This window comes from Amblyomma mixtum, chromosome 10 (assembly GCF_055824585.1).
Source record: "Amblyomma mixtum isolate Tamu chromosome 10, ASM5582458v1, whole genome shotgun sequence".
Classification (NCBI taxonomy): Eukaryota; Metazoa; Arthropoda; class Arachnida; order Ixodida; family Ixodidae; genus Amblyomma; species Amblyomma mixtum.
Window position 1 is genome coordinate 58,021,518 of NC_143021.1, and position 13,652 is coordinate 58,035,169.

The window sequence follows — 13,652 nt, forward strand, 5'->3', positions numbered from 1 at the left end:
ACAATCCTCCGACATAGCAACCAGTGCCTACACCTCAGTGCCCAACACAAGAGACTATCTTGTCCTTAGATAATGCAAGTTTTGGCTTGGGCAATCCTTATGCAACATATGATTGATAGCAGTTCACCAGCTAGGTGTCATCTATACATCAACGTCACCAGCAGACAAAGAGCACGCTCAAATTGGGAGAAATGTACCACTGCCATTACATGGGCATGCGACAAGACCAGAGTGTCTTATCGGTTGAAGCTTCGCTGACAAATCACAAGCCACTTTCCAGCTGCCTGCACTATGCAACTGTAGCACATTATCGCTGAGATAGCTGGAAAGAGACGGAGTTTTTGTAGAGTTATAACATAAGTGCTGGACCTTTTAGCACGTGCTACAGCATCGGTGAGTCTCTCTGTGAAATCGAGAGCTATGGCGTACGTGCGCCTTGTCTCGAATTTTTTGGGCTTATCTAAATGCGAATGCAAGTCGTTAAGGCCGGTAATTACAAATATTGTCTGTTTTGATTCAATGCCTTGTACCGCAATGTGACCTTCTCGGTCCGTTCCTCTTTAATTTTCATGCAAACGACAGTGCAATTACACCCCACAGTGTAAGCTCAATTCAGTACTCTGGTGACAGGTGTTTTTGTTTCTTAGCGGCTCCTCTGCCGTCGAACTAATTAATACAGGGAATGTGACCTTTTGTCTGTGCGCAATTGGTCGAGACCTAATGGTTTGTTAATTAACTGCAGCAAGACTAAGGCTGTGTTTTACCGTCGTCTTAGCCTGGATATCAATGTAAGAAATCTACTAGAGCCATAAATTAATGTTATTGAAATTGTGGAGAGGTTCAAATCAGTAGGCCTCGTTTTCGACTTTGGTAAGAAATGGTCTGAACACGTAATGCATTTTCAAAGTAAGTTTTCCAACTGTATAACCATCTCCTCTAGATGTCGCAGTGAGATTTCCCAGAAGCAGAAGCTTACAAGTTAACATGCAAAAAAACTACGGTCGCCTGGTTTGGGACCCTACTTATAAAACTAACCTAAATATAATACTTGCCCTACAAAATTAGCCAATTATACTTATTCCTGGTGCGGGCTACACTGCTGATACGTGAAATTTCAATCTACGGTATTGGATTCTTGCTTGCATGCCACGTTTGAGTGTTGCTTATTGCGTTGTCTTAGGTTCTCGCCGCAACGCATATCTGAGTTCCTGAACACTCTTGCAAGGCTTATGCTTATGAACTTTGGTAAACATGAATAGGAAATTTCTTGAAGGAGGACGTAATATTGTTACGAAGAAGACGAAGCTGGCAGTGGCGCGGTACGGAGCGCTCGCGTTAGGCCAGCGGCCATTAAAATCATTTTTAACAGAGTACACTGTGGGGCCAGTTGGTCATACATAATCTGAACGAACAAACGTAGCGTTTAAAACAGGACACAGAAAGATGAGGACAGGACGGGGCTACAACTCTCTTTTTCTTTTACCGGTTTTTTCTAGTTTATCACAGTTTTGTCATTCTTTCAAGTTTGCGCATGCGTGTCTTTGCTCGAGAAGGGATGTGTCTTTCGTTTATCGATTTCATTCAGTTGTAAGTTGTAGCCCCGTCCTGTCCTCATCTTTCTGTGTCCTGTTTTAAACGCTACGTTTGTTCGTTCAGATCATTAAAATCACCTCTTATCCATCGTTCATCACGCCTCATTCTTCGCTGGCCGCCACATAACATTTGGTGGAGGTGCTGGGTAACAATATGGGTAACAGAGTGTGGGTATGGGTAATATGGGTAGTAAAGGTGCTGGGCCACGTAACAATATAAAAACGAGTCTTCCGTTCGCTTTATCATACACACTAAATGAAGAAAAAACAGTAACAAAAGACGAGGGGCAAGAGGAGTGTACACGCCACTGGTTTTTTTCCATTTACAATGTACCAACTGGCCCGCATTCCAACTCTTCTGCATACACACTAATTCATCAGTTTATTAACAGCCCAGTCATTCTTACAACACCAGCGAAGTACTTAAATATGTGTTTATTTCATGCAGGCCCGTCATTCTTTTCCTTGCTTAGCGAACCATTACCTTGAGCGCTTAATTTCTTAACATTTGAGCCGTAGAGTGTTGCATACGGCTTTTCTTTTTATTTTGGTTTCTGTGTTTGATGAGCGGAAATTTCTTTGTTCTGTACTAAACAAGACGTGCTTCCTGCATATGCTTGCCTCTGAGTGTGCACATAATCTGTTGCGCAGCCTTTTTAATTTTTTCGCTTGCCCAACTCGGACTCGGGCGCCTCTACTTTTATATACTTTTCGTAAGAACTTCGTTGAAGACCGCACGACGTACCGTCAACCACAAACGTTGGCGGGATGCATCGCGCGGTGAATGAGGTATTTCGACATCCGCATGCATGCCGAGCACATGACATGTGCGTAGATGCTTGGAAACGTACATGCTTCATGACAAGGTAATACTATTTAGAGGATGGATCGTGAAGAAATGCTGCAAAAGTTTGCTTACCAAGAACACGCATCCCATAAATGTGTGTGGCCGATAGTGCGCTTCTTCTCTGTGTGCACCATAGGGAACATTTACGGAAACTGCGTGTCTTCTATAACGATGTAGAGATATTTGTTTTTTCTTGGTAGGAAGACAGCGCAAAAACGACAACCACAGGGGAGGACAAGACACAAAAGAACGCAACTATCAACCGATTTATTTTGTCACAAGGTCACATTTCTATAACCAGCCAGTCACATCACATGCCACACTTTGCAGCGCCAGCTATCTTAGACTAACAGATGAAAAAGGTTTAATCACCTCTTCAGCTGTAAATGTAGCAATTGTCAGAGCCAGATTGCAAAAAGAAAAAAAAAGAAAAAAAGAAAGAACTGCACATGACATACGACCAGGCAAGGAAGTAAAATCTGTTACAAAGATTGTTATAAAAATTCTTCAAAAAAAACCGCGCTCCGCTGAGTACAGGCTTATAGATGGGTCGCTAATGCAGTGGTCCGCCTTCTTGTCGATATGGGCATTCATGCCAAGTATGAATAACCAACTAGCCCAGCACCATGTTTTGTTGAAGAAATTTTTTTTACAGGGTAAGAGGAATATCAACTCCAGATTACAAATAAAAATATTATTAACCGCTAACGATTCAATTTTAAAACAAAATATACCAAGTCGAAAAGCCATTTATGCTTACTAACCAACATGTTTATTTGATAGAAACGCAAAATATAAACCCCTCACATGATGTCCGCTCACCGAGACTCCATAGCTGGCAGATAACACTTGGAGACGTGCCACTAGTAAGTCTTCAGCAACATGAGCTCATTAGACGCTCTGCCAGTGTGTATCAAAAAGGGCGATGTTGTCCATGCATCGTATACTGTGTTGAGGAGGGGAGAACGGTCAGGGAACGGATGAAAGAGGGGCGGTAGGGAAGGCACAGAAGCTGCCTCAACATGGAAGCTTACTAAGTGCAAAGACAGATGTATGTGTGAAAGGCGTTTAGCAAGATAAAAAATTTTATGTAGTTGTCAGAGCAGACCTGCATGTCGGCAGCATTTATCAGGGACTGCGCCTAGATATCATGAGCCGAATGACTACCGTCCTGGTCCCTGTCTTCTTTCGGACTTTTTTCTGTCGTGGGCTCAGTCTGGACGAGTATCACTGGCGGGCATGGCTCAAACTCATTTCGTAAAAGCGCCTTTTCTCGGCAAGGGTATCACTCCGTTCGGTGTTCATGCACTGATGATTCTGAGAAAACAGTTACTGGTTATGTCGGCTTTGTGGCGCGGGTGTTTAGTTGATGACATGAAAAAAGAAGGCGTTCCACGCCTAGAGTGGGTACAATTGTGAGATCACTTTCGCATGCATTATCATTCCGAATTCTAGATGCATATTAGACACAGTTTCCACCACTCTGATTGTGAATGTAAATATTTTAGGCCACTCCGTTCTCGTAACGTGCCTCCATAAACCTTTTCTCAGTTTGTTCCAAACCAGTAAGACTTAGACCTTCGTAAATCAAATGGCCGCCTCTTGCCTAACCAAAGCGCCGCAATACGTGGACAAGGACGAATTTTCCGGTTGTGACGTCATCGATGCCAGCAGCGGCGCAGGCCTGCAGCAAAAGGAAAGCAGAGATTCATTTTTAGAAAAAATCCCACTTGGACAACCACCACAGAATACTACAGCAAAAGCGAATCGAGGCGCACACAGTCGGCCTTTTTTTTTTACTGTCGTTCTGATTGCCATTGTTAAGAACTGCAGACTAGCCCTGCTGGCATCCTACTAAGCCAGCTAAATTTGTGGAATGATATTTACATGCTAAATTATTGTCTTTTCAAATCGCAGAATGATACTTGCTGCACCATTTGACACCAGAAAAAAATTAATTAAGCAGTGCGCGCCTCTCTCTTTGTATAGCTATAGTCTATATCTGGAGACTTTCGCTGTATTTATCAAGAAGATGGGTTTGTTTTCTTAGAAAAATACCTATTAGTTTTGCGGAGCTCGCTCACATACCTTTCGACCTCGATTAGCTGGAATCGGGAATCATGCTGCAGGTTGCAAAAATTATTTGAAACGCAGTTCAGTACAAGTCTTTCGGAGAAGAGATCAGTTAACCGGCCATTCTATATACGACACATGCGCCAATGAATATGAAGTGATTCTTCCATGCCGTTGTGGTAGCTCGGGGGTTATTCGTTCTACTTCTGACCCGAAAGACACAGGGTCGCTCCCGGCCGCAGCAGTCGAACTTCGAAGGAGCCAATATTCTAGAGGCCCGTGTGCTGTGCGATGTCAGTGCATTAAAGAACCCCAGGTGGTTGAAATTTCCATAGCCCCCCACTACGGCGTCCCTCATAGCCTGAATCGCTTTGCGGCGTTACACCCCGATAAACCATAAATGATAAACGATTATTTTGTACTTGTAGAGCGTTTGTTCGCCTCGCAGCACATCAGAGGGGCCAACAGAGCATGTCACTTTTTGCAACGCAAGCAGGTTTTCAGCCATTCCCGATCTACTCAACATCTTTATGTCATTTTAGGAAGGAAAGAGAAACCTCCTTCAAATTTAAGTGCAAATTTTGGCCGGTAAGTACATGGTAACAAGAAAGGAACGTAGAGGAGATGCATGTGACAGGAATCACAAGTGAGGCACTCAGCAACGACAGGTTATTTGTGGGAAGCCGTCCGAGTTGTTTTGAAAAATATCTTTTTTCAGCAATAAAGATTGCTTTTACGGCGTAGTAACACCGGCAGTTGCAAGGAAAGAAGAGGCGATTCATGGCAATTTGCTGGGCATATAATATCTAATATTTTGGTTTTAGCTATTAAAGTTAGACGCCTGGCCGCCATTAGAGATTCTCAGTTCGCTGTTAGCAATAGCCGAAGAAGTTTCGAGAAAATCTAAAACGGGATTACGCTCGGCGTGCTGCCCAATACATTTTCCCCACCTGGCCCGTGATTCGAAAATCACGTGGTTTAATTAAGAGCGCGCTTAGCCGTAACGACGAAAGTTCACACTGCGACTCGCGTGCCACGTTCCCTGTTTGCTCCCGCCCCAACGGCGTGTTGAAACTGGAAAGGAAGCTTTTTGTGAGCATGGCTGCACCTGAGAACCTCCCTGCGTTTGCAATAGGTGAGGTGCGTTTCCGCCGTCAACGCAAAGAGTCATGGGAAAATCGTCTGCTAGCTACTTCCGGTTCCAAATTGCTCAACTGATTGCATGCATCGCCCTATTCACCGCGGAAGTTGACATCGTTTATGCGATAAATAACTCGTGGTACTAGTCACTGATTGCACTGAAGCATCGAAAGATAAATTCAACTTCGCCTCATGAGCAGTCTGCAAGTTGATTTGCCTTGTAGCCTGCCGCAGTTGTGATTTTAGGGTGACGAAAGAACCCTGGTACCTAACGCACTTTGCGCTCTAATATGGTACGTTGCGCAGCGCAGGGCTAATCACCCATGCGATTGAAGTAACGTGGTGACCTTGACTTCATGCAACGTATTTCCAACGGATCATTGAAAGCAGTAAGTACTCGATAAAATATTTCTGCTCCAGAACACGCGGGCAGGCCATTTCATTTTATTCACGCAGCTCCGTACAACACAGCGTGGCATATATAATCTAACCTCTACTCTCCTTTGCGGCGTGTTCATGCGTGTTCTCACATGAAATGCCACCTGCACTGCATCTGGAATAACAAAAAGGCGACAAGGCGATTTATTACTGCACCATGCGATGTGCTGAGACGCGCCCCGCGCGCAGTGGCATATACGGGTCGTCTGCTAGCACACTGGCGGCTCTACACGCTCTCAGGAAAATACGAGCATCGTCTAATCAGCTGCACAGATTGCAGTTTACCAAAGTGCGGCAAAAAACGGCTGTATAATGACTTATGCGCTGTATAATGACGTATGTTGTGCATATGCGCCTCAGCGCATATGCACAACAGACATGGACTACGGCGGCCGGCATATATCAACCATGAAAAAATACGCTTACCTCTCTAGATTGTCCATTTCTGCGCTCAGGTCATGCAGATACGTAGTACGGGCTTCTCTTTCGATGCTTCAGTGCAATCAGTGACTAGTAACAAGAGTTATTTATCGCATAAACGATGTCAACTTACGCGGTGAATAGGGCGATGCATGCAATCAGTTGAGCAATTTGGAACCGGAAGTAGCCAGCAGACGATTTTCCCATGACTCTTTGCGTTGACGGCGGAAACGCACCTCACCTATTCTTCTGGTCTCGTGCGAGTGTGAGCGCAATGTGACTGCGGTGCGAACTTGAAACCGAGCCACAAAGGAGTCAACCGGAGTATGAACTAAACGCGAAAGAAATTGCGATTTTTTGCCGTTGCATCCAAAGAGTCAAATATCGCCTAAGTGGCTCTCGAAATTGCAGTTATAGCAGAAAGCTGTATTATTTGGTGGTTCACCCTTTAATAAAATAACCGCCCCTACAATACTTAGCCCGAGCCTGTTGCCTAAAGGACTAATTAAAGCTTAGTCTTGCAAAAGTCGCCAGTGATCATAACCAATCGTCTACTCTGCGCTGACCTGTACTTTTTGCGTTTATTATAAAGTAATTCCGATTCAATTTAGATAACTATGACTGCAGGTCAGTCTACCAATATTACTAACGTGCAGAAAAACGCTTAGTTGAATGCAAGATAGTAATCTTTTGGAGATTTGATATGGATTGCAATTTTCAAGAAACTCAGTGCAAACATAAGAACGCGAAAAAAGCGACTAAACATTGGCGATGAATTTTCAAAATATTTAGCATGTAATAGAGCAATAAAATTTCCCAAAATTTTCCACTATTTCCTTTTGTCTATGCTTACCACAATTTCTTCCAGCTTCTGTAATTGTTGTGTAGTCAATAATGGGTAACTCTCCTGCAAATGTAAATGGTTTAATGTCACTTAATGTGCGTTAATAAAAAGAACTTCAATGTTCATTTATTTATTTTTCATTTATAAGCGCGCCAATTTCGCACTACAGTGGTGGTGAGAGGGAGGAAAGCGCCTGACACGTATAAGACAATTACAGAAGATTACAAAAACAAGAAAACAAAAACCACCACTGTCATCTAGCAAAAAATTTGCAGGATTGCTCATAAAGTCCTCTCAACAGCATAAATGCAAGAGCCTTTCGCTGTGCTCTCTTGCTACCTGCATTTTTGTGTTTGCTTTTTTTGCTTATTTTTTTTTCATTTTTACTTTCTTTTTTCGATTTTGTTTTAAATTTTTTGATCATGTGGAGCCATGTGAAAATGGAACGTCCACATAATGTTTGGACGCCATGGCTATTCTTAAGTCCAATTGCTATATCGACGGCCCTAGCTATTGCGACGTCTAAGACTGCTTTTGTCGTTTAATTATTTAATTATTCCATATAAAGCAAATTTCGAACTTAGCGTGATTTCCCTACCTGCTGCCTAATGCAATCAATCTTTATTCATATATCCTTATAGGAACCCATGAACGTGCCGACAAAATTTGAGAACACTTTCCGCTGATGCGTACGTCGCCATATAATGCTCATGGTAAATTAACCTTCAAATCTGTAGTTCGACGAAAAAACATACTTTAAAACAAATACGAAACATGGACCCATTACACACTTAAATGAAGAAGTAGTCCTACACAAAACTTCAAATGTGCATTTCACCCACGTATAACGTGAAAAAAAAAAGAAAATTGAAACACTGTGAAACACACGAAGCATGCCAGCTGTGGACAGATAGCAGCTCCTAATTTAACGAATAAATGACGTGACGTGGCTCAAAAGAACGCTTCATGAGATAGCTGCAACAAATTCTGGGAAATGGTTTCATTCACGAATGGTTTCCGGTAAAAAACATAGTTGCTGCATGCTGCCGTCCTACAATTATATCCACGTACGCTTTGAGGACAGGGTTAATTTGAGAGCATGGTTTAAAGATCAATATTTCGCTTGGAATGTCAATTAGCATATGTTATGGAAAAGTTTGACCATTAGCATGGGTCCACGGTGGCGTAGTGATTCCTCAGTTAGAACATTCCTTCGCTATTGCTGCACTGAAGTTACGATGTTTAGATGACTTCCCAAGTACGTTTAGAGCCACCAAAGACTGAACTTTTTCAAGTTTTTCTTTATCAGTACAGGAGGCGGATCCCTTACCGTGTTAACATACCCTAATACTGACCGTGCTTACGTTCTGTAACGAAGTTGTCGGGTAGCTTGTGGAAAAGAACGGGTGTTTCAGCAGAGAAATCCTAAGGTTTTGCAGGCCTTCCCAAATGTATAACTTACATGCCGGTTCCAGCAGAGCGATGACGTGACATAGGCGCCTGAACAGTACAACCTCGTTAAAACGCAACAGTTTATAACAAAATGGTGCCTATAACAAAGAAGCGACAATACGCCTTGGAAGCTCGGTCAACACGGGCTATAACGAAGCTACGGCTGTAACAAAGTAATCATAGATCACATTCAACTTCTTTATAACGAGATTCGACTGTACTTGTATTCTGGGACTGTTTTCAGACATGTATTCTTCACAATGTATGCAGTACCGGCTATCCATATTTCCTCGGCAACGCCGTAAACACTGTTTTATCCAAGTTAAGCTCCATTTTTCATTTCCTGTACGACTCATAGATATTGCCAAGGTCATGTTGAAGCACATCATGTTCCCTATTACTTGTTACATTTTTGTACACGATGAACTCACCTCTAAAGATTCTCATATGCGACGCTATATTCTTACTGATATCATTGATGTAAAGCGAAAAAGTCCTAGGACTAAAACTTGAGGGACGCTAGACGTCACATCGAATATGTCGGTTTCAGCTCCATGCACAATTACAAACTGCCGTCTCGTATGCCGACACTCCGCAACGCAGGCAATTAGGCGGTAGTCAAATAAATAAAAGTGTTGTTTTCTCTTTACCTCGGTCAGTGTTTTCCCGGAATCATTTCTACAGAAAAGGGTCATACTTCTAATTCACCATAATTTTCTTATCGGTGTTATTTCTTAGTTCGGCCCTATTTACAATGTGTCCCCGGGGAGAGGCAAAATAAGGCAAAGGCCTGCCCACTTTTGCTCCTTGTATTATCGAGTCATGCACCAACACGCCCAACAGTCCATTCTTCTGAACTAGGAACGGAGAGCTCACTATGCTCATCGTCGACAGGAGAAAAATGTTTGTTTTGTGCTGCTTACTCTTACCTGAAATGTCACCTTCTAGGCCTGCTAATAGGTACGATGACTCTGGTTTTAACCTCCACAGCAAGCGGTTGGAGTAGAAACAAGAATGTTACGCATGCTAGTTCGCGTTTAACTCGAACAAGCTACTGTTCTATTTGCAACAACAGCTCCGTGTCAAGAATATATGCTGATGACAATTTTTTTTACGAGAACGACTGTGTAGCCTGATCAAAATGTGTTTGGTAGTTCAGAGCCCTTCACTAGTCACCCCTCTAGGCACTGAAGCTAAACTAAGGAGCTCGTTTAATCGGTGGGGCCCCTATCCACGCTCTCCAATTTCGATGATAACTGAGGTGGCAGCATGCACTAAGCAGTTCCAGCTAGCTACACTCACCTATAGGTACTCTAGCAGGCACAAAAAGCCGAATGTATATAAATATATATTATAGTCCTCTTGTATAAGTCTTGATCCGTTTTTCGTATGTGAATTGTGAACATCTCCTTTCGTTTCAAAACTTTTGTGAAGAAAATGTATTAACTTGAAATTTTTGTGTTGAGGCTTTTTTATTTTTATTTATTTTACTTATTTATCCAATACTGCACGCCTTTACGGCCCAAGCAGGAGGCGCATACAAATAACATTAGTGTACAGATTGAAGATAGCAAATAATTTCAAAACACTTGTTCTTTGGGGAATAGAATATGAGCAAAACAAGGACTAGCCAAAATGCAAACCGAGCTCGTGATTTGGGAAAGTCATAAACATAAACAAATAGTAGTAAGCCAATAATTGAAATATCAAAAAATAAATGTGAAACATGCAGCAGGGAAAAAACACGATAAGTTTGGGCAACCAAAAAGCAGACAAGAAAACATTTCAGATCAGCAATTCAAGGTTTCAATTGAATCAGCGCTGGTTAGATGAGGCAGAGTTAAGTTGTTCCAATTTGTTATCATGCGAGGAAAAAAAGGATATTTAAAAACATTAGTTCTGGTGCTGTATGGCGTTAGAGAGTCATCGTATCGATGTTGGGGTCGGCGTGCCGTAAGTAGTGTTATGTATGGGCCAGGAGTTTGAGCAAGAAGGTTATTTTTAAGACGGAACATTAATTTTAAGCGCTGAATTCTTTTTTTTGTCAGTTCTAGTGTCAATATTCCATGTTTCATTAGTGCTGTCGGGGATTCAGTTGTACGCTACTCAGAAAAAATTAACCTGACTGCCTTACGCTGGATTCTTTCGAGAGTGTCAATGTTAGTTTTGGTATAATGGTCCCATACTACGAATGCGTGTTCAAGTTTTGGCCTTATTTATAATGTACAAGCTAAACGTTTAGTTTGGGCGCTGGGCGTGCTTCGATTTATGACGGAAAAGGCAGTTTCAGAAAGGCTGTGTCACATACGATAGTTTTATGAGTGTTCCCGTTTAGGCTGTTTGTTAGTGTGACTCCAAGATATTTATACTCCCTCCCTTCAGTTAATGGTTCTGTCCCGAGGGCATAGGGAAAAAAAGGTTATTCAGTTTCTTGGTTATTTTCATATACACTGTTTTGTTAGCGTTCAATTGCATATGCCAACAGTGACACCGGGAAAGAATATTTTGAAGAATATTATTAAGATTTATCTGGTCATCCTCGCTTGACACTTCCCTGAACAGCGCACAATCGTCTCCAAACAATCGTATTTGGAGCGGTTCGGTAATTACACTGACAATGTCATTAATACATGTCAAAAACAGCAACGGTTCTAGCGCACAGCACTGAAGGACGCCGGAAGTAATTGGAAGTTCATGGGAGTAGTAGGTATCAATATTAACAAACTCTACGATCAGTGACGTACGCAGCAACCCAGTTAATGATGAAAGGAGGAAGGTTTGTCTTCTAAGTTTTTCAGTAAGGTTAGAGTGTGAAACCAGGTCAACGACTTTCCTGAAGTCTAAAAAAGTGACGTCCACCTGGCCGGATTAGCCTACAATTCTAGCAAGGGAATGGGTTACGTTGTTAATTGCGTCATCATAGAAAATCCTTTACGAAAACCATGCTGCGCAGGTGAAAGTATATCGTTATCCCCCAGAAAATCTCTGATGAAGTTGGCTATGACGTGCTCAAGCATCTTAAAACAAGATGATGTTAGCGAAATTGTTCAGTAGTTAGTAATCATTGTAGGGTATCCCTTCTTAGGCACTGGCACTACACGTGCCATTCGCCAGTCATGGGGAAGGGCTGCAGTGGACAGTGACCCACACAAAATTATTACCAGAAAGTGTGACAGCATTTCTGCGTATCGGTGCAGAAAAACACTTGGTATGTTATCCGGTCCGTGGGTAGATTTTGTTTTTAGATTAAGGAGCATGGAAAACACACCTTGGGCGGATAGAAATTCAAGAGATACATTTGATACAGGTGAAAAAGGAAGTGCAAGTTGTTCTGAGTCAATAAACATACTGTGGAAGAATGCTTTAAAGTGTTCGGCGATATTTTGCTTTTCAACGACGGGAATGCCATCTTTTATTATTATTTTTTTTAATCAGAAATTTCCAAAATTTTTGTGGGAGCTATACGAATACAGTACGGCAAAGTGTTATTAATGTCGTTTGGCATGCTGAATTGACGAGCTCAGCGTAGCTTGTAAGTTCTGTACTGTAGTTCGTTGAGGCATTCCGTCGTCTTAAGCGCTTTATTTTCCTTTTCAAGGGAATGACTTCACGCTTTATCCAAGGGTTTTCATTTCCTCTTTTCTTTGTTTTCGTTGAAACAAAAGTTTGAATGCAATTAGTGCAAATGTTTTTGAACTTGTCCCAATGTTCTCCTTCATTGCTTCCGTGAAAGTTGCTAAGGTGTAAATTGAGGTAATTAACACGCTTGCGGCTCTGGCACTTGTGAAGTCCTTCACTTGTACAGTTATTGTCTTCATAGCGGTTAATTTCATTAAATGACACGAATAGTACACTATTTTATGATCAGAAATTTCATGTTCAGTTGATACTGAAAAATGGTCTATTGTTTTGCTCACGAAGACAAGATCAGGCATTGATGATGAAGAACATTGGACTCGTGTTGATAAGTTGACAACTTGCTGCAAATTGTGGCATAAGATCACGTCACGCATGTAATTAACATGAGTGCTAAATTCACCACTAGAACAAGGTTCCCAGTTAACATCTGGAAGAATAATGTCTCCCACTAAATTTTTTTTTGTGTACGAATGAACTGATATTCTCACGCAAATGACACAGGAATTGGGGTGGTGAGCCAGGCGCTCGATAAACGGCAAAATCAAGAATGATTGTCCGTATCAAGAAGTCTTTAGGCTACGCTATTACCTGACACGCTATTAGCCTATTACGCTATTACGCTATTAGCCTGACACAAGGGAGAAGTAGTAAAAATTAAAAAGAAGTATGAATCGCACTTGCCCAAATATCCCACATCTTCTTCCTCGCGCAAGGAAACAATATCTGCAAGATCACAGATAGTCATGCATTATAGGAAGAACATGACAGTAAGGAACGAACGACATAGCTCATGCCCTGCAACGGAAAGCATCAAGGGAGGATCTTCAGCCCGCTTGTTTTGGGCAAATATATGGTACCAGCCGGGTCAAATATACAAACTAATGAAAGTATTCCATCATGAAATTCTTGACGTGTAAATATTTAGTTGTTAGCGGCTATGTATTAATAAAAAGAAAAGTGGAAGCAAAAGATGTTGCTAGCCGCGGCATCTGCCATCGAAACTTGAGGTACCTGAGCTGCGGCTAGCTCATCTAAGTTCCAAATTCGGTAACTGTAACTTGCCTTCACTTCTTCTGATTTCAGCTCCTCAGTACATTGGTCCGCCACGATGCAGATATCTTGTATGAACTGCGAGGTTGAAGAGATATTGCTAAGATTCCTTGTAGTTCGAAACTTGCCCGCAACAGCAATAAAATGACTCTCGAGG

At 42.0% G+C, this 13,652-nt stretch overlaps 1 long non-coding RNA gene across 1 annotated transcript; it reads right to left on the reverse strand.

Moving 5' to 3' along the window:
- Positions 1-2,687: 2,687 nt before the first annotated feature.
- On the reverse strand, positions 2,688-13,173 carry LOC149325874 (uncharacterized). The gene is made up of 3 exons (XR_016286237.1): positions 13,127-13,173; positions 7,364-7,417; positions 2,688-4,123 (listed from the first exon to the last, which is right to left on the reverse strand). It is a non-coding gene; the product is annotated as an uncharacterized LOC149325874 (long non-coding RNA).
- Between the last annotated feature and the right edge of the window lie 479 nt (positions 13,174-13,652).